The sequence below is a fragment of the Vipera berus genome, assembly GCF_964194415.1.
Source record: "Vipera berus genome assembly, chromosome: W".
NCBI lineage: Eukaryota > Metazoa > Chordata > Lepidosauria > Squamata > Viperidae > Vipera > Vipera berus.
The window spans coordinates 28,745,821-28,765,569 of record NC_138210.1 but is presented as its reverse complement, the minus strand read 5'-3'; positions in this window follow the sequence as shown (position 1 = coordinate 28,765,569).

Below are 19,749 nucleotides of genomic sequence, written 5' to 3'. Positions count from 1 at the left end.
AATTTTTTACTTGAGTAGCATCTTGATCTTCCTTCGGAATCAAAGAGATAAAAGCAGTTCTCCAAGACGGAGGCACCTTTCCCCCTGTTGTGATTCAGGGTCAGCCTGTGGGTCCGGCAGCCGGGTCGGATGACTCGGATGACTCAGACGAGGGGGAGGAGGAGGGTGTTGAAGACGAACTTGCTGATGATGGCTTGGAGGCTTCGCAGAGGCCCCAGCCAGGCCCCTCTTCTCAGCTGCGCGAGCCCGACAGTGCGGATGATGATGACCCACAGCTGGCCCTGTTCAAGGACGCCCGACGCAGGAGGCAGTCAAGCAGGAGCAAGCAGAGAAAGGCTGTGGGACTCCTCGGAAGGAGGCACAGGGAGGCCACGCCCTGAACTCTAATAAAGGGAGTGTTTGGGGAAGGGCTGGTTGCTGAAAGCAACCGCTCCATTTGAGGTTCAAAGTTCCGATATCTTGTTTCATGTTCTGTTGTTTGTTTGTGAATTAAACTTGGCAGACGTTTTCCAGCCTCAGACGTTTTCCAGCCTCTGCTGTTTGTACAGGGGTTGCCTTTCTGCAAGGCCGGTAGCAGGCTGGTACAGAACACCCCCTCTCTGAATTATCTGGAACAGTTCCTTTAATGGCTTTATCAACTCCATTTGTAAATTTTTGTAGTAAACCACAGTCAAACCATCCGTACCTGGCGCTTTATCCAACTTCAATTCCTTAATTGCTGTAAAAATTTCTTCTTCTGTTATCAATTGGTTAATCTCCTCTTTTTGTGTCTGCGTAAGAACCGGGATGCTAGCATTCTCCAAATATACATCAATATCTTTTTCATTAATCTTCTCCTTAGCATATAATTTAGAATAAAAGTCCAGAAAGGCTTCCTTAATAAGATCCTGTTGAAACACAACCTTTCCCTTATGTTCAATTTTATCTATATTAGAAGCCCTTTGCTTTTTCCTTAGTCTATAAGCTAACCATCTACCTGGCTTGTTAGCATTGCAAAAAGTATTATGCCTAGCAAACCGCAAATTGGTTGCCACTTGATCAGCCATTAGTTTGTCAAATTGTCCTCTTAATAGCTTAATAACCTCCTTAGTCCTCACATCCAATGGGTTCAAAATCAAGGCCTTTTCTTTTTCCTTAATTTCATTCTCCAATTCTTTCCTTCTGGCTTCCAAAGTACGTCTGTGTTTATTATTCATATATATCAACACCCCTCTCATATAGGCCTTGCTAGCGTCCCAAACCATGTCCATAGAAGTATCCTTATTCATATTAATTTCAAAAAAGTCCTTCATCCGCTGTTTACATTCTTCCACATTTCTCTGATTTCTAAACAAGTTCTCATTTACACGCCACGAGCGCCTGTCTCTATTATCCTTATTGATCTCTAACCAAACTGGACTATGATCAGAAATAGCTCTTGCACAGATCTTTACCTTCTTAATCCTAGAAAAAAAGTCATTAGTCAGCAAAATAAAATCAATCCTGGAAAAAGATTGATGTCTATCAGAAAAAAAAGTATAATCCTTTTCATGCAGGTGTGTGTGACACACAAATATCTCGCAATTCCAAATCGTCCTTCATTTCAAAAAAAGATTTAGGCAGTCTGGCATGACTCGGATCACGCTTAAAAGAACCAGCCTTATCCATCTGTACATCCAAGACACCATTCCAGTCCCCCATAAAAATAAACGATTTGTAATCCAATTGAGTAAGCTTTGTATGAAGTGAACTAAAAAAATCAGCTTGTTGTTGATTAGGAGCATACAGTCCAACTAAAAGCGTTTTTTTGCCTTCTAGCAACAAATCTATCATAACATATCTTCTATGCTTGTCTGCTTCAATTAATTCCGCTGTTAAAGTACTTTTAACATAAACAACCACTCCATTTTTCTTATTCATCGCAGAAGCAACAAATTGCGTGCCCAACCTTGAGTTCGATAAATACTTTTGGTCCATAACCCTAATATGCGTTTCTTGCAAGCATATAACATCAATCTTGAATTGTTTTAAATATTGAAAAACTTTCTTTCTCTTCTGTGGTGAATTTAGTCCATTAACATTCCAAGTTAGAAATTTAGTCGCCATGACTTCCGGTGGCTCCGCGGCGACGGAGACAGCCTTCCCGGGCTGCCCGCGGCTCAGCTGAGTGTTTTTTCGCCCGAAACAGCGCCGATCAGCTGTTCGGGCGAATTTGAAGCCCCCTCCTCGGGAGAAGAGGAGGGGGTGAGGCCCCAGGTAGGGGTAGAGTTCTCCGGGGCCGCCTGAGCTTGCAGCTTGGGCGGCTGAAGGATTGAACTCCCCCGAAGCCTGGGTTGCTCCCAGCTGGCCGGCGTCTCTGCTCCGGATTTCTTGGAGCAGAGCCAGGCGTCTGCGACCACCCCTGCCTGAAGAAAGGACTATGGATTAAAAGGAGCAGGCAGAGCGGTACAAGAGGAAAAGGTGAAGAGGATTATTTTATTTTACTCTCGAGCTTGATGGATTTTTTAAACTTTAAGTGAAAGTGCGTCACAAGTGAAAGTAAAAGATGGCGGCTAAACCTCCCCCTAAAACTCTTCGGAGTGGTGGATCTTCTCCGGTGCAACAATCATCATTACAGGCGTTGCACCCTCCTGATGTATTGACACCGAAGGACTTACGAGATGCTCTGGATAAACTTTTGGAATCAATTAATCAATCAATGGGTGATAAATTTGCACAGATGGAGGAGAAATTGGAGAAACTGGAGGAGAGAATAGAAGAGAGGATGGAACAGAAGTGCAGCGTGATGAAGGTAGACATTTTGTCTTCAGTGCATAAAGTGGCGGAATGTGTGGATGATTTGGATGAAAAAGTGGATGACTTGACTCAAAAGAATGCCATATTAGAAGCAAAAGTACGGGAGAATGAAGATTTAAGAGATAAAATGGAAAGGGAATTAAGTCTTGCTCAATATTACCAGATGCAGTTTGCTGTTAGAATCAGAGGCTTAAAAGAGAATATTAAGGAAGATTTAAAGCAGCTGATTTCTGAGGCTCTCGAAGTGGTATTAAATCAGCCAGCATCTGAAATAAGAGGAGCTATGGATAAAGTGTTCCGTGTGAATTCATGGATTGCTAGACAGAGAAAGCTGCCTAGAGATGTGGTGGTCTACTTTGCAAAAAGAGAAATTAGAGATGAAGTTATACAAGCTGCCTATGATGCTAAAGTTGTGATTGCTGATCAAGAAGTCTTGGTTTTAAAAGAAATTCCTCCAAAGATTTTAAGGAAAAGGAAAGACTTCACATTTCTTGTGCAAGAGCTCAAGCAACGAGATATAAGGTTCAGATGGGAGATTCCAGATGGGTTGATGGTGATGTATGAAGGTAAAAGGTATCGGCTGATTACTGTGAAGCAAGCACGTGATTTCTATAATAACGTTTTAAAAGCAACCCCATTAACACTTCTGGAAGCTGCAAAGGGATCTGGAGAGGGAGAACATCAAGAGGTTGAAGTAGAGGAAAACGGTGCTGGAGGAGATCAAGCTATAGCTTCTTTGGATGATCCTAGAGAGCAAAGGGTAACGCGTGCTGCTTTAAAACGAGCAAAGAAAATAAAAGAACAAGACCAGCAAAAGTCTTCGGAATCTTCACAACGTACTCATAGCCAAGCAGTGGGAGGAGCACGGCCTAAAGAAGATAGTCCTATCAAAGCAGTGCTTCAAGAGCTTTGGGAGGATATGCATGGCAACTAAATTTTTGACTTGGAACGTTAATGGACTAAATTCAGCACAGAAGAGAAAGAAAGTTTTTCAATATTTAAAACAATTCAAGATAGATGTTATATGTTTGCAAGAAACGCATATTAGAGCTATGGACCAAAAGCTTTTATTGAACTCAAGACTGGGTACGCACTTTGTTGCCTCTGCAATGAATAAGAAAAATGGAGTGGTTGTTTATATTAAAAGTGCTATAACAGCGGACTTAATTGAAGCAGACAAGCATGGAAGATATGTACTGATAGACTTGTTGCTAGAAGGCAAAAAGACGCTTTTAGTTGGACTGTACGCCCCTAATCAACAACATCAACAGGCTGACTTTTTTAGTTTACTTCATACAAAGCTTACCCAGTTGGATTATAAATCTTTTATTTTTATGGGGGACTGGAATGGTGTTTTGGATGTACAGATGGATAAGGCTGGAGCTTTTAAGCGCATTCCAAGTCATGCTAGACTGCCTAAATCTTTTTTTGAAATGAAGGATGACTTGGAACTGCGAGATATTTGGCGTGAGAGACACTTGCAGGAAAAGGATTATACTTTTTATTCTGATAGACATCAATCTTTTTCGAGGATTGATTTTATTTTGGTGACTAATGACTTTTTTTTGAGGACTAAAAAGGTGAAGATTTGTGCAAGAACTATCTCTGATCATAGTCCAGTTTGGTTAGAGATTGATAAGGAGAAAAGAGACAGGCGCTCGTGGCGCGTAAATGAGAATTTGTTTAGAAATCAGAGAAATGTGGAAGAATGTAAACAGCGGATGAAGGATTTTTTTGAAACTAATATGAACAAAGGTACCTCTATGGATATGGTGTGGGATGCTAGCAAGGCCTACATGAGAGGGGTGTTGATATATATGAATAATAAACATAGACGTGCTGTGGAAGCAAGGAGGAAAGAACTGGAGAATGAAATAAAGGAAAAAGAAAAGGCTTTGATTTTGAACTCAGAGGATGTGAAAACTAAGGAGGCTATTAAATTGTTAAGAGGACAATTTGATAAATTAATGGCTGACCAAGTGGCAACCAATTGCGGTTTGCCAGGCATAATACTTTTTGCAACGCTAATAAACCAGGTAGATGGTTAGCTTATAGATTGAGGAAAAAACAAAGGGCTTCTAATATAGACAAGATTGAGCATAAAGGAAGGGTTGTGTTTCAACAGGACCTTATTAAGGACGCTTTTGTGGATTTTTATTCTAAATTATATGCTAAGGAGAAAATTAATGAAAAAGACATTGATATATATTTGGAAAATGCTAGCATCCCGGTTCTTACGCAAGTACAAAAAGAAGGGATTAATCAATTGATTACAGAAGAAGAAATTGTTACAGCAATTAAGGAATTGAAGGTGGATAAAGCACCAGGTACGGATGGTTTGACTGCGGCCTATTACAAAAATCTACAAATAGAGATGATAAAACCGTTAAAGGAACTGTTCCAGACAATCCAGAGGGGGGGAAAGGTGCCACCGTCTTGGAGAACAGCTTTTATTTCCTTGATTCCGAAGGAAGACCAAGATGCTACTCAAGTTAAAAATTATAGACCGATATCGCTTTTAAATACAGATTACAAGATATTTGCTAAGGTTTTGGCTAATAGATTGATGAGGGTTCTGCAACAGGTGATTCATGGGGACCAAACGGGGTTTATTAGTGGTAGGCAAATGAAAAATAATGTGAGGCATATAGTTGATGTGTTAGAGTTTTTGGAAAGGAACAACCAGATCTCTGCGGCACTAATTTTCTTAGATGCTGAAAAAGCTTTTGATCAATTGAATTGGCAATTTTTGTTGAAAGTTTTAGACAAAATGGATTTTGGGGAAAATTTTTTGCAACCGATTAGGGCATTATATCAAAAACAAACTGCCCGAATTATAGTTAATAATAGCTTGACAGAAGCATGTAATATTGAGAAGGGCACAAGGCAAGGCTGTCCGTTATCGCCCTTGTTATTTGTGTTAACATTAGAGATATTATTGGTTAAAATACGGAATTCGGAAAAAATTAAGGGGATACAAATTAGAGATCAGGATTATAGATTGAGAGCATTCGCAGATGATCTGGTTGATACAGTGACCCAGCCAGAGAACTCTGTTGTGGACCTGATGGAGATAATAACACAATATGGGAAGGTTTCTGGATTTAAAGTTAATATACAGAAAACCAAAATTTTGGTCAGAAATATGACAGTTTCGCAAAAGGCTCTTTTAGAAGGACTAACTGGATTTGAGATTGTTAAAAGGGTTAAATATTTGGGGGTGTTTTTGTCGCCCTCTAATACAAAGTTATATAAAAATAATTATGAAAAACTATGGGGGAAAATTCAAAAAGAATTGGAGAATTGGGAAAAATTGCAATTGTCTTTGTTGGGACGGATTGCAGCAGTGAAAATGAATGTCCTGCCTAAATTTTTATTTCTATTTCAAATGATACCGATTCTTAAGAAAGATTCTAATTTGGAGGAATGGCAGCGAGGTATCAATAAATTTGTGTGGGCAGGGAAAAAGCCACGAGTTAAACTTAAGATTATGCAGGATACTCGTGAGAGAGGTGGGCTTAAAATGCCCAATCTTAAACTATATTATGAAGCTGCTGCATTAGTAGGAATAAGTGATTGGATTAATTTGACACAGAAGAGATTATTAAATCTTGAGGGCCATGATTTGTTGTTTGGCTGGCATGCATATTTGTTGTATGACAAGAAGGTAGACAATGTGTTTAGAGTGCATATTTTAAGACAGGCATTGCTGAGAGTTTGGAAGAAGTACAGACATAAGCTAGATTGCAAGATACCACTGTGGGCAATTCCAAAACACGCAATAGAAAATATACATGCTGGTTTCAAACATGATGTGACTACGTACAAGGAGATCCTAAGTTTGGAAAGAAATGTATGGTGTTTGAAATCATATAGTCTCTTGCGAGAAGAGAAGGTTGTTCAAAACTGGTTCCAATATACTCAGTTACGGGCCAGGTGGAAAGAAGATCAGAAAAATGGTTTTACAATGACTGATGAAAATTTGATAAAGCAAATTAGAAATCAGGGACCGGCACATATTAAACGGATATATCTTGCATTGATAGAGATTGATTCAGAAACAGAACTTGTTAAGGATTGTATGATAAAATGGGCCCAAAACATCCAGGAAGTTATTACAATGGACACGTGGGAAAAGATTTGGGTGAGGAACGTAAAATTTACACAAGCTCAAAATTTAAGAGAAAACTTTTACAAAATGTTTTATAGATGGCATTTAGATCCCAAAAAGCTCGCAAGTATGTATCCGAATTATCAGCCTAAATGTTGGAGGTGCGGTGATGAAGATGCAACATATTTTCATATATGGTGGACATGTAAAAAGGTTAAGGCCTTTTGGATAAAAGTTTGGTGGAACATGCAGAAGATTTTTAAACAGAGGATAAAGTTTTGTCCGCAACTTTTTTTGTTGGGAATAATTACAGATGCTACAGTTGTGGACACTAAGTTGATGTTGAATTTAATTACGGCAGCAAGACTCTTGATAGGTCAGTATTGGAAGAAAGAGGAATTGCCGTCTATAGAAGAGTGGACTTTAAAGGTTTCCGACCTGGCAGAGATGGCGAAGATTTCGGCCTATTTGAAAGATCACTCGCAAGAACGCTATATTATGGAATGGAGAAAATGGATTGAGTTTATCCAGAATAAGTATAGGGTTAAGAAGTTTTATGTAGCATTTGAATAAGTCTTCTTTCTTTTTTCTTCTTTTTTTTTTCTTTTAGTTTTTTTTTTATATATATATTTAATATTACTAAGGTTTGTTTTATCCTATATAAGCTAGAGAGTGATGGATTTTAGAGCTTATAGTTGTTAGTATATGATTGTTTATGATTGGTTTTTTTATATATACCTTGTATTTAGCTCTGGGAAGTCGGGGGGGGAGGGGGGGAGGGGGGAGAGGTAGGGGGGGAGGGTGAAGGGAGGGGGAGGGGGGGTTTTAAAGAAAAATTGTATGTTAAAACTTTTCAATAAAAAAAAAAAAAGAAATTTAGTCGCCATGCGTGGCATCCCGAAGCTGTTGGAGCACATCTTTAATAGCCCCTCTATCTCCTTTGGGCCGCGCTCCTCCCACTGCTTCACTGTAAGTACGCTTTGGAAGTTCCATAACCTTCTGCTGGTCTTGTTCTTTTATTTGTTTTGCTCGTTTAAAAGCGGCACGCGTCACCCTCTGCTCACCAACAACAGCCGACAAGGCTATAATTTGATCCCCTCCAGCACCATTCTCCTCTGTCTGTCCACCTTCGGCCTCTTGAGGTTTCCCTTCTCCAAATCCCTTTGCAGCTTCCAGAAGTGGTAGTGGGGTTGCTTTTAAAACATTATTGTAGAAATCACGCGCCTGTGTCACAGTAACCAGACGATATCTTTTACCTTCATGCATCACCACCAATCCGACAGGAATCTCCCATCTAAACTTTATATCACGTTGCTTAAGTTCCTGCACGAGAAATGCAAAATCCTTCCTTCTCCTTAAGATCTTTGGTGGAATTTCTTTTAAAACCAGAACTTCTTGGTCAGCAACCACAACTTTAGTATCATAAGCGGCTTGAATAACTTCATCTCTAGTTTCTCTCTTCAAAAAATAAACCACCACATGTCTAGGTAATTTCCTCTGCCTAGCAATCCATGAGTTTACACGAAAAACTTTGTCCATGCATCCCTTTATTTCAGATGGTGGCTGAGCCAATATTGCTTCCAAAGCCTCAGAAATCAGCTGCTTTAGGTCTTCTTTAGGATTCTCTTTTAAGCCCCTGATTCTAATAGCAAACTGCATCTGATGATACTGGACAAGACTCAATTCTCCGTCCATCTTATCCCTTAAATCTTCATTCTCCAGTACCTTTACTTCTAGTATAGCATTCTTTTGACTAAGATCCTCCACTTTTTCGTCCAAACATTGCACACATTCAGCCACGCTTTCCACTGTAGACAAAATGTCTACCCTCATCGCACTAAACTTCTCTTCCATCCTCTCCTCCATTACTTTAAACTTCTCTTCTATCCTCTCCTCCAGTTTCTCCAGTTTCTCCTCCACCTTTGCCATCTTATCACCCAGCATTTCTGATATTACCTGGGATTGTTTTTCAAAGGCATCTTGTAACTCCTTCAACGTCAATGCAGCAGGAGGAAGCAAAGCTTGCAACGATGTCTGTTGCACCGGGGAAGTTCCCGCACTCCGAAGGGTTTTTGAGGGAGGTTTAGCCGCCATCTTTTCACTTTCACTTGTTGCGCACTTTCACTTTAAGTTTATAAAGTCCATTAAGCTAGAGAGTAAGAATAAAAGTCCTCTTCACCTTGACCTCCTGTACCGCTCTGCCTGCTCCTTTTTATTCCAGGGTCTTTCCTTCTGGCAGGGGTGGTCGCAAACGCCTGGCTCTGCTCCTTTAGCAGAGACGCTAAACAGCTGGGAGCAACCCAGGCTACGGGGGAGTTCAATCCTTCAGCCGCCCAAGCTTTAAGCTCAGGCGGCCCCGGAGAACTCAACCCCTACCTGGGGCCTCACCCCCTCCTCTTCTCCCGAGGAGGGGGCTTCAAATCCACCCGAACAGCTGATCGGCGCTGTTTCGGGTGAAAACAACTCAGCTGTGAAGCGGGCAGCCCGAAACGGCTGTCTTCGGCGCTGCGCCGCCACCGGAAGTCCCTCTCCATATGTCTTGAATACACAATTCTTTCATTTTTGAAAATGCTTTAGGTAGTATATTTCCTCCTTTTCTTCCTTGTTTATGGGTTTTATAGTCCAGAGTCGGATCTGCTATTGCATTAAAGTCTCCCATTATATAAAGATTTGGGTAATTTAAGTCCAATATTTTCTTGTGCAGTTGTTGGTAAAATCGCTCTTGCTTATCATTAGGTGCATATATTGCTACCATCAATATCTGTTTTTGATCAATCATGATTTCCACCATTAATATTCTCCCCTCTTCATCTGCATAAATTTGTTTGGGATTCATCTTTTCTTTAATATAAAGGGCTATTCCCTTTTTCTTTTGAGATACGAGCATAAAGTAAAGTTTGCCCATTTTCGGTTGTTCTAAGATTTTAAAGTGTTGTCTCTTAATATGTGTCTCTTGGAGGCAAATTATATCCATTTTTAATTTCTGTAGTCTTGTAAAAAATGTCTCCTTTTTAAAGGAGAATTCAGTCCATTTATATTTACAGGGAGTGCAGAATTATTAGGCAAATGAGTATTTTGACCACATCATCCTCTTTATGCATGTTGTCTTACTCCAAGCTGTATAGGCTCGAAAGCCTACTACCAAGTAAGCATATTAGGTGATGTGCATCTCTGTAATGAGAAGGGGTGTGGTCTAATGACATCAACACCCTGTATCAGGTGTGCATAATTATTAGGCAACTTCCTTTCCTTTGGCAAAATGGGTCAAAAGAAGGACTTGACAGGCTCAGAAAAGTCAAAAATAGTGAGATATCTTGCAGAGGGATGCAGCACTCTTAAAATTGCAAAGCTTCTGAAGCGTGATCATCGAACAATCAAGCGTTTCATTCAAAATAGTCAACAGGGTCGCAAGAAGCGTGTGGAGAAACCAAGGCGCAAAATAACTGCCCATGAACTGAGAAAAGTCAAGCGTGCAGCTGCCAAGATGCCACTTGCCACCAGTTTGGCCATATTTCAGAGCTGCAACATCACTGGAGTGCCCAAAAGCACAAGGTGTGCAATACTCAGAGACATGGCCAAGGTAAGAAAGGCTGAAAGACGACCACCACTGAACAAGACACACAAGCTGAAACGTCAAGACTGGGCCAAGAAATATCTCAAGACTGATTTTTCTAAGGTTTTATGGACTGATGAAATGAGAGTGAGTCTTGATGGGCCAGATGGATGGGCCCGTGGCTGGATTGGTAAAGGGCAGAGAGCTCCAGTCCGACTCAGACGCCAGCAAGGTGGAGGTGGAGTACTGGTTTGGGCTGGTATCATCAAAGATGAGCTTGTGGGGCCTTTTCGGGTTGAGGATGGAGTCAAGCTCAACTCCCAGTCCTACTGCCAGTTTCTGGAAGACACCTTCTTCAAGCAGTGGTACAGGAAGAAGTCTGCATCCTTCAAGAAAAACATGATTTTCATGCAGGACAATGCTCCATCACACGCGTCCAAGTACTCCACAGCGTGGCTGGCAAGAAAGGGTATAAAAGAAGGAAATCTAATGACATGGCCTCCTTGTTCACCTGCTCTGAACCCCATTGAGAACCTGTGGTCCATCATCAAATGTGAGATTTACAAGGAGGGAAAACAGTACACCTCTCTGAACAGTGTCTGGGAGGCTGTGGTTGCTGCTGCACGCAATGTTGATGGTGAACAGATCAAAACACTGACAGAATCCATGGATGGCAGGCTTTTGAGTGTCCTTGCAAAGAAAGGTGGCTATATTGGTCACTGATTTGTTTTTGTTATGTTTTTGAATGACAGAAATGTATATTTGTGAATGTTGAGATGTTATATTGGTTTCACTGGTAAAAATAAATAATTGAAATGGGTATATATTTGTTTTTTGTTACGTTGCCTAATAGGAAAGCACAGTAATAGTCACCTGCACACACAGATATCCCCCTAAAATAGCTATAACTAAAAACAAACTAAAAACTACTTCCAAAAATATTCAGCTTTGATATTAATGAGTTTTTTGGGTTCATTGAGAACATGGTTGTTGTTCAATAATAAAATTAATCCTCAAAAATACAACTTGCCTAATAATTCTGCACTCCCTGTATTGATAAAATTCCAATCTCCTCCATAACTTTCAATTATATCTAGGTCTCAGTCTTCTAGTTGATCTTATCTGTCTCTGGTCTCTTGGTCTTGCGCCTTCTTCTAAGCATGTGTTTTCATCTTCTTCCTCCTCTGTTTGTTTAGCTGCTCCTTCAGCTACCATTTCCTCTTGTTTCTTGGGTTCAGAATCACCTTTTTCCAAGAATGTTCTGTGAGTGTCAAAAAATTCCATTGCTTTAAGTGGGGTGTCCAGTCTATATCTTTTCGTATCCCAATAGATTAAGATCCCTTCTGGGATCAACCATCTAAAATCCACTCCTTTTTCAACCAATTTCCTGGTTAAAAATTGGCAATCTCTTCGAGCCTCTCTTATCCTTCTAGGAATTTGTTTGAGCACAACTACTTCTTTGTCTTTGTTGATCTTTTACTTTTCTCAAAATCTCATCTCTTATGGTTCTTTTAAGAAATCTAACATGGACTTCTCTGGGCACTTTATTTCTTCTAGCATAGTTTGAGTTAACTCTGTAAACCTGGTCCAATTCTCCTTCCATTTGAGTCTTCTGCATTCCTAGAACATCTGCAAGTAGCTCAGTTATCAGGTCTAGTGTCAAGCCCTGTGGGCTCGACATTCACTGGGGGGGGGACAACATGTTTGCAGCAGCTCTACCAGCAGCCCTGGCAGGGACAGCCAGCTGGGAGGGTCGTCGGCTCGTTCGTGCTGCCGCCAACCAGCTGAATGTCCAGGACAGCCTCCAAGCAGCCTCCAAGTCCCAGGAAACCAACAGAGCCACCTCCCGACACCGCCAAACAGCTGAGAGGTCCGTTTGTGCCGCTGCCGACCAGCTGGACGTGCAGGACAGCCTCCAAGCCGCCTCCGAGTCCCAGGAAACAAACAGAGCCGCCTCCCGACACCGTCAAACAGCTGAGAGGTCTGTTTGTGCTGCTGCCGACCAGCTGGACGTGCAGGACAGCCTCCAAGCCAAGGAGGACAGTGCAGGACGTGCAGGACAGCCGCCAAGCCCCAGGAAACCAATGGGGCTGCCTCCCAATGCTGCCAAACAGCTGAGAGGTCCGGCAGCCAGTTTCTGCTACCACTGTAGTACTGCCAAGCCCCAGGGCCCAACAGGGCTGCCTCCTGATGCCGCCGAACAACTGGGGAGGTCCGGCGGCCCGTTTCCAATAGTGGTGACATGCCCGAACAGCCGGGAGGCCTGCCGGCCTGCCGATCAGCTACAGACTTACCAGGCCGGCTTCTGGTTTGCACACACGGCGCTTTCGGACATGCAGGGAGAGCTCCCTCCCTGCCGTCCGATCCTTCTTCATTGGAGGACCCTGAAAACGGTCGAACGTTGCCCTGGAGGGGCAACCACCACAAGGAGGACCTCCTGTGATCGTGGAAGGGCAGCAGCCCTCCAGTTGAATCCAGAGCAGCTCCTTTTGGCACAAAGAAGAGACCGGCCATCAACATGGCCAATCATTAAGCCGCTCCCTGCTGAAAGCCAAAAGCACCATCTAGCACAACAAAGCAATCTGGAGGACCTGGGTTAGACCTTTCCTTTCTTATCCCCCTAACTGCCTACCTGTGGGACTTTTCTGAAAATTTTCTCCCCCCTTTTTTTGAGAAAACAGCTTTTGTGTACTTGGGGGAATAACATTTTAAGCCTTAAAGTGTTGAAGGAAAAAAAAACACCATCTGATTAAGCAAAGAAACTAAGCAATCTCATTCCTACTTATTAAAAAGCTCCTATTTTTGTGGGGATCTACTACCCTATTTTCTGTTTAAGATGTGAACTAAGGAAAAAAGAATGGACTAATTATACAAAAGCTTTATATTAATTTGAAAAAATTTTTTACAACTTATTCTATATGCTACTGGTGACATCCTGTGGCTAAACCTGGAATTGCAAGTAAACCTTTTGCTTATTCTGAGAGCTGACTGAATAACAGAGCTGTCCTTGATACTATCTTCAAAGACAAGTGTGGGAACACCTGGCACTGAAAACAACTTTTAGGAGCATTGGAGGTGGAAAATTAATGACTCTTATTAAAATAGCCTCGATGGAAGACTTAGCTGTAAACACTAACAAACTGGATGACTATATCCCACCACTTAACTACAAATTGATATTGGACACAATCTTGGCTATAACTGAGCAAATTAAAGCCAAATTGCATGATAAACCTGACAACTCAAAGCCACCAGACCAAACTTTGACCTTAAATGATGAACTGACAACACAAAAACAAATAGAAGTGGAAATTAACACTAAAATAGGAGACTTCAAAGAGCAACAAATGCAACCTACAGAGAACTTTGAAGTCCAAACTCCAACTTCAACTACAAAACTTACAATTCAAAAAACAACACCCGAAGAAAGCAACATTAAGAGCAAAGATATCAAAGGCCTTCAAATACAGTATGTTGAGGATTCAGCTAATCAAACGATAACAGCATTAGCTACTACTTTCTACCTAACCCAGATGGAAATGGAACAAGAAAAAATCAGACTGAATTAATGACAATCATATTACATCAAACATCAAAAACTGAGCTATTAAAGCAATATTTCAATGATTATAAAGGGGACACCAGCTTGGCAAAACTGTCATTTGGATGGTCTCCGTGGATTCAAATAAGAGGCGGAGGAAGAAAGGGAGATACATTTGAGAATTTAAAGGCACTAAGATGGAAGCCTGATTGGCACAAAAGGAAGGTGAGAGTTAGATTTAAAGATTTAGACTTGTCTCTTTTTTGGGATTTGTAAGGACAGAACTTAAAAAATCTCTTTTGATGGACTAAGGGGAATTTTAAAAAAAACTGATTTCATATTTAGGTTTTAGATTTTTAAAGGAAAACAAAATTAAGCTTTTAGAATAAAACTTTGAATTATACTATAGAATTTAGAATCTTATAATATAAGATAGTATTTTAATAAGTGTTGAATGGTTAAGACAAAAAATCTTTTCTAATAATTGGTGATTTGTTAAGATGAAAACTAGACTTTACTGCTAAATCATAAGAATGATTTGTAATGAACAATGTAAGTTTTGTAGACAAGAGAATTATTCTTTACTGAAATAGGGAATTGTAGGCTACCCCAAAAGCTCTCTTCGGTATATTATAGGCCACTTTAGAGTATTTTATTGCAATTAGGTAAAACTTAAAAACAGGATTTTGATATGTATTAGTCTAATTATATTGAAAACTTTGTTAATTGATTAGGTCATATCTAGAAATGTACTAACTTGATCATTTTGACAATGTGAAAACTAAGGGAATCAGAGAGGGAATCTTTATTGATGCAACCTGAACTATTTACAAACAACTTATTTGTTACTTTTGACTACCCAACCACCATATTGCTTCACAAATACATGTATATGTAAATATTGAAAAACCAATAAAACTTGAATAATAATAATAAAAAGACTTACCAGGCCGAGGGACTAGAGCCAAGCCATGGACTAACGACAAGCCATGTTGGCGGGAAGGCAGGCGGGAGGGGAGCCTGGGCGTTTTTACGGATGATCACCGGATGCTGGCCTACCACGGGGGAAGGGTGGAGCTGCAGGGGGGAAGATATTTAACGCACTGGGAGCAACCCACTCTCAGTGCTGACTTCGTTTGCGAAACATTAAAGCATCTGTTGCAACGTTCCTGTTTACCAGTCACCTGTTATTCTGTGATCGGGTAGAAGAGACCAGGGACCAGTAAGGACGTTGACAGGAAAGTCAGCGCTGCTTTCTCTTCTGTTACCCTTTCTGTTACCCCTTAGGGAATGGCTGAGGGAACGCAGGAGGCCACACCGGTGGCTGAAGGAGGAGGGCCAGCTGAGGCTGCTGAGCTGTCACTTGATGCTGAAGGTGAGGAGGCCCAGCCAGTGGTAAGGAGCAAGGTGCGTGAAGCACGGCCAGCAGCCCCAGTAAGTGAGGGCCAGGCCGCAGGGGCCTCAGGGCATGCGGGGGAGCGGTGGCACAGCTCAGCGCTTACCAACCCAGACTCTGGCCATACACACACACCGGGTGCTACAGGACCCCTGATGGAGTGGAGGGAGAGATGTGTTACAGATGAGGACAATGGGGATTGGAGTTACTCCAGAGCATCCAGTCAAAACACCATGGACATCCTCAGGGATAAGTTTGGCAAAGCTGGGTTCCGTGATCCATTCTCGTGGACAAGATGGGAGGCAGGCCGTGAGACGGCTTTGTGGCCCTGCACAGAAACACAGTCATCAAGGTCAGGCCCACCCCGGTTCTGGTTGGCCAGTCCCAGGCTCAGGGTAGGTCCTTGGGTCAGAGGCTCCAGTCTGGGAGAACTGGCAGACCATTCACAGCCTCTGTGGGGAGGAAGGCTGGTGGTGGACACCGGCAGAGAGGCCACTGGACCGATGACTAGGCCACTTGGCCCTTCGAGCCAGCAGGCGGTGGGATCTGGGAATCAATGCTCCGCACCTGTGGGAGGTGTGCTATGGGGGCTGGGGGCGCCAGGGGCCCCGTGGGGTCCAGGGACAGTCTAGGGTCCCCCACCATTACCAGCCAAATTTGACGGAAACCTGGATTGCTTAGCAATGTATCTCAGCCAGGCCACAAATCACCTAGACCAGTACGCCGGCCTCTACCCATCCCAGTGGGCTATGGTGGTGGCACTAACAGCAGGATTGCAGGGTGAAGCAGTGGACTGGGCGGCTGATCTCTACACCGACCACACCAGGGAATTGGCCGATGCCAGTTTATTCCTGGAAGCCCTGAGGACCCGGTTTCAGGACGTCTCGTGTGTTCAGCAGGCTGAGGCGGAGATCTTGACACTGAAGCAGCGAGGCCGGTCTGGGGTGGAATATGTTTGGGATTTCAGGCAGGCGGCTGGTAGGCTGCACTCCTGGCTGGAATGTTTGTTGATCCATCAGTTCCGAGCAGGCCTAGACCAGGACCTATGCCAGGTGTGTGTTTTCCAGGGGGTCCCGAGTAGGCTCCAGGAGTGGTTCTGTGTGGTGGTGGACCTGGACGCAGGGCTGAGAATGTTCCGGAACAAAGGGGAGGACCTGACTGTTCCATGTAGGAGTGTGGAGAGGTCGAGGGATGAAGGATGCAGGACCCAGGTGCTGGGTACAGGTTCCTCTGGGCCTCCTTCTCGGCCATTGTTCAAGTGTTTCCGGTGCGAACAGCCCGGCCATCAGGTAGCGGAGTGTCCTCTTCCCATTCCACGGGGAATCCCATCAACCCCAGGGAGGCGTGGACCCACACCTACACCCAAGAAGGGACCAGAGAGGTCAAGGGCAGCTCAGCAAGCGGAGGGGGTCGCCCCCCGGCAAGAGAAGGAGGTGGCGCTGACGGTCACTAGATCCCAGCTGGTGGCATACGAGAATGAGGATGAGTCGGCGGACGATCCCATGGTGAGTGAGCCGATATGTCCCGTCGCAGTCCCCAATGTGCTGAAAAGTCCACAATCAGGCTGTCGGGGGGAATACAAGGCCCTGATTGATTCCTGCTGCACCCGCTGTCTAATCAGCGTACAACTGGCCACCCCTATTAGGTTTGAACAGGTGAATGGATCCCTTCTGGGGGGAGCTTCTGCTACCCACGTAATGGAACCTGTCCGATTAGAGCTGGGGGATCATTGGGAGGTCCTGCGGTTTATTGTGGTTCCTTCCATGACTGAGGCCATGATCCTAGGGTTGGCATGGTTGGATAAGTGGGGCCCTACCATTTGGTGGGAAGGGGGATACCGGAAGTTACGGATCAGGGTCGGTCCCCAGCCACCAGACCACAAAGGAGGTAAAAATAGTGGAAAAAGGAGTGGGGTGGTAAACGCAAGCCAGGAGAGTGCGGAGGGGAATTGTTCCTATCCAGCTGTGTATGCTGACCTCACTGAAGTATTCAGCGAACAAGAGTGCAATATCTTGCCCCCTCACCGGCTGACCAACTGTGCCATCGAGATCGTGCAATGTGCCAAACTGCCCAAACCTCGTATGTACGCAATGGCACCCCGGGAGATGGAGGAACTGCGCAGATACATAGATAGGAACCTAGCAAGGGGCTTTATTCAGCTGGCTCGTTCACGGATAGCAGCTCCTGTTTTATTCAGAGAAGAAAGATGGCTCTTTGAGGTTGTGTGTCAACTTCCGTGGCATTAACAGGGTCTGTGTGGAGAACATGTACCCGCTGCCTCTCATGAAAGACCTGTTGGCCCATCTGGCAAAAGGGAAGGTGTTCACCAAGCTAGATCTATGGGAGGCATATTACAGGGTCTGCATAAAATGAGGGGATGAATGGAAGATGGCCTTCAACTGCCCACTGGGTAGATATCAGTTTAGGGTGATGCCGTTTGGGTTGCAGGGGGCCCCCGCAGTATTCATGCAGCACATCATTGAAGTGTTACATGAGCACCTGTACCGTGGGGTGCTCGTTTACCTGGACGACATCCTGATATACACTGCTACCCTGGAGGAACACGTTCGGTTGGTGAGACAGGTGCTGGAGAAGTTATTGAAGGCGGACCTGTTTGTTAAGCTCTCTAAGTGCAATTTCTACCAAACCCAACTGGACTACCTGGGCTACAGAATATAAGGGGCAGGAGTGGAAATGGACCCTAACAAGGTTAAGGCCGTGTTGGAATGGCAAGTTCCCTGGACCCGTCATCAATTGCAGAGCTTCCTGGGGTTTGCCAACTTTTACACGCAATTCATCCCCTCGTTCACAGTGGTGGCTCTGCCCCCGACAGACCTACTCTGCATGCAACATGCCGCGACAAAGCCACAGCCTGGTCAGTCATTGGCGTGGACTATGGCATGTCAAAAGGCCTTTTAAGACCTAAAGGCCCTGTTCGCAAGGGAGCCGGTCTTGCTCTACCCAAACCCTGACATGCCAGTCGTGGTACAGGCCAATGCTAAAGACATTGCGGTGGGGGCAGTCTTACTGCAAAGGAATAGTCAGGGGACGTTACAGCCATGCACCTATACATGAAAACTGACAGCGACCGAGAGGGACTGGGCTGTTTGAGAGAAGGAGGCGTTTGCAGTGCAGTGGGCGTTGTCCACGTGGCAACACCTACTGGAGGGAGCGGCGGAGCTGTTTGAGGTCTGGACAGACCACAAGAACCTTGAGGTGCTGCAGTCACTGAGATGCTTGTCCCCCAAACACATCTGATGGAAGCAGTATTTCCAACGTTTCCATTTCCGGCTGCAGTATGTACCAGGAGGGAAGAACGTCCTCGCTGATGCATTATCACAGATGCCTCAACATGATAGCAAGTGGGAGGAAGTCGTACAGGTGATCATGCCCTCCCACCGGCAAGCAGCAGCGCGAGTGGTACCACACAACCTGGCAGTCAACATGCTCCAGGAGCTGCACAAGGCAGTTCAGGAGGACCCCTGGGTACAGGAACATTCAGACCTATTGACACGAAGGGACGGCCTACCGTGGAAAGGCGATAAACTGCACATCCCACAGGCCCTACGGGAAGGGGTTTTATGACGGTGCCATGGTGCAAAACAAGCGGGACATTTTGGATTCCTTAAGACCCTCCACCTGGTGTGGCATCAATTCTGGTGGCCGCACATGAAAGTAGACATAGAGGCCTACGTATGGGGTTGCCATGTTTGTGCCACCACAAAGCACCGAATGGGGAAGCCTGTAGGGTTGTTACAGTCAGTAGCAGACCATGGGAGGACATCAGGATGGACTTTGTTGTGGAGCTGCCAGAGAGTCGTGGTTACACTGTGATCTGGACTGTCACAGACCTTTTCTCCAAACAGGCCCACTTCGTCCTGTGTAAGGGGTTGCCATCGCCCCGGAAGCTGGCCAGCCTCTTTATTCAACACGTGTACCGCTTGCATGGGGTACCCCAGCGGATCATTTCGGATTGGGGGGTGCAGTTCAGGGCCCGGCTTTGGTGAACATTCATCCGGTCCATTGGCTTGTCTCTGGGCCTCAGTTCAGCATATCACCAATGGAACGGCGGAACACGCAAATGCAATGGTGGAGCATTACCTACGAAGCTACGTCTCATACCAGCAGATGGATTGGGTTGACCTCCTGCCATTTGTGGAAGTGGCGTACAAGGCGGTACACAGTAGCACTGGGTTTGCCCCCTTTAGGGTGGTGCATGGCCTGGATTTCGTCCCAATTCCCAAGTATAATGAAGGGGACTCTTCGCCCTGCCAGTCACAAGAGTGGATAACACACATCATGGGGGTGTGGGGTAATGTAAAAAAGGCTTTGGCAAAGGCAGAGGAAAGTGCAAAACCACAGGCTGACAAGAA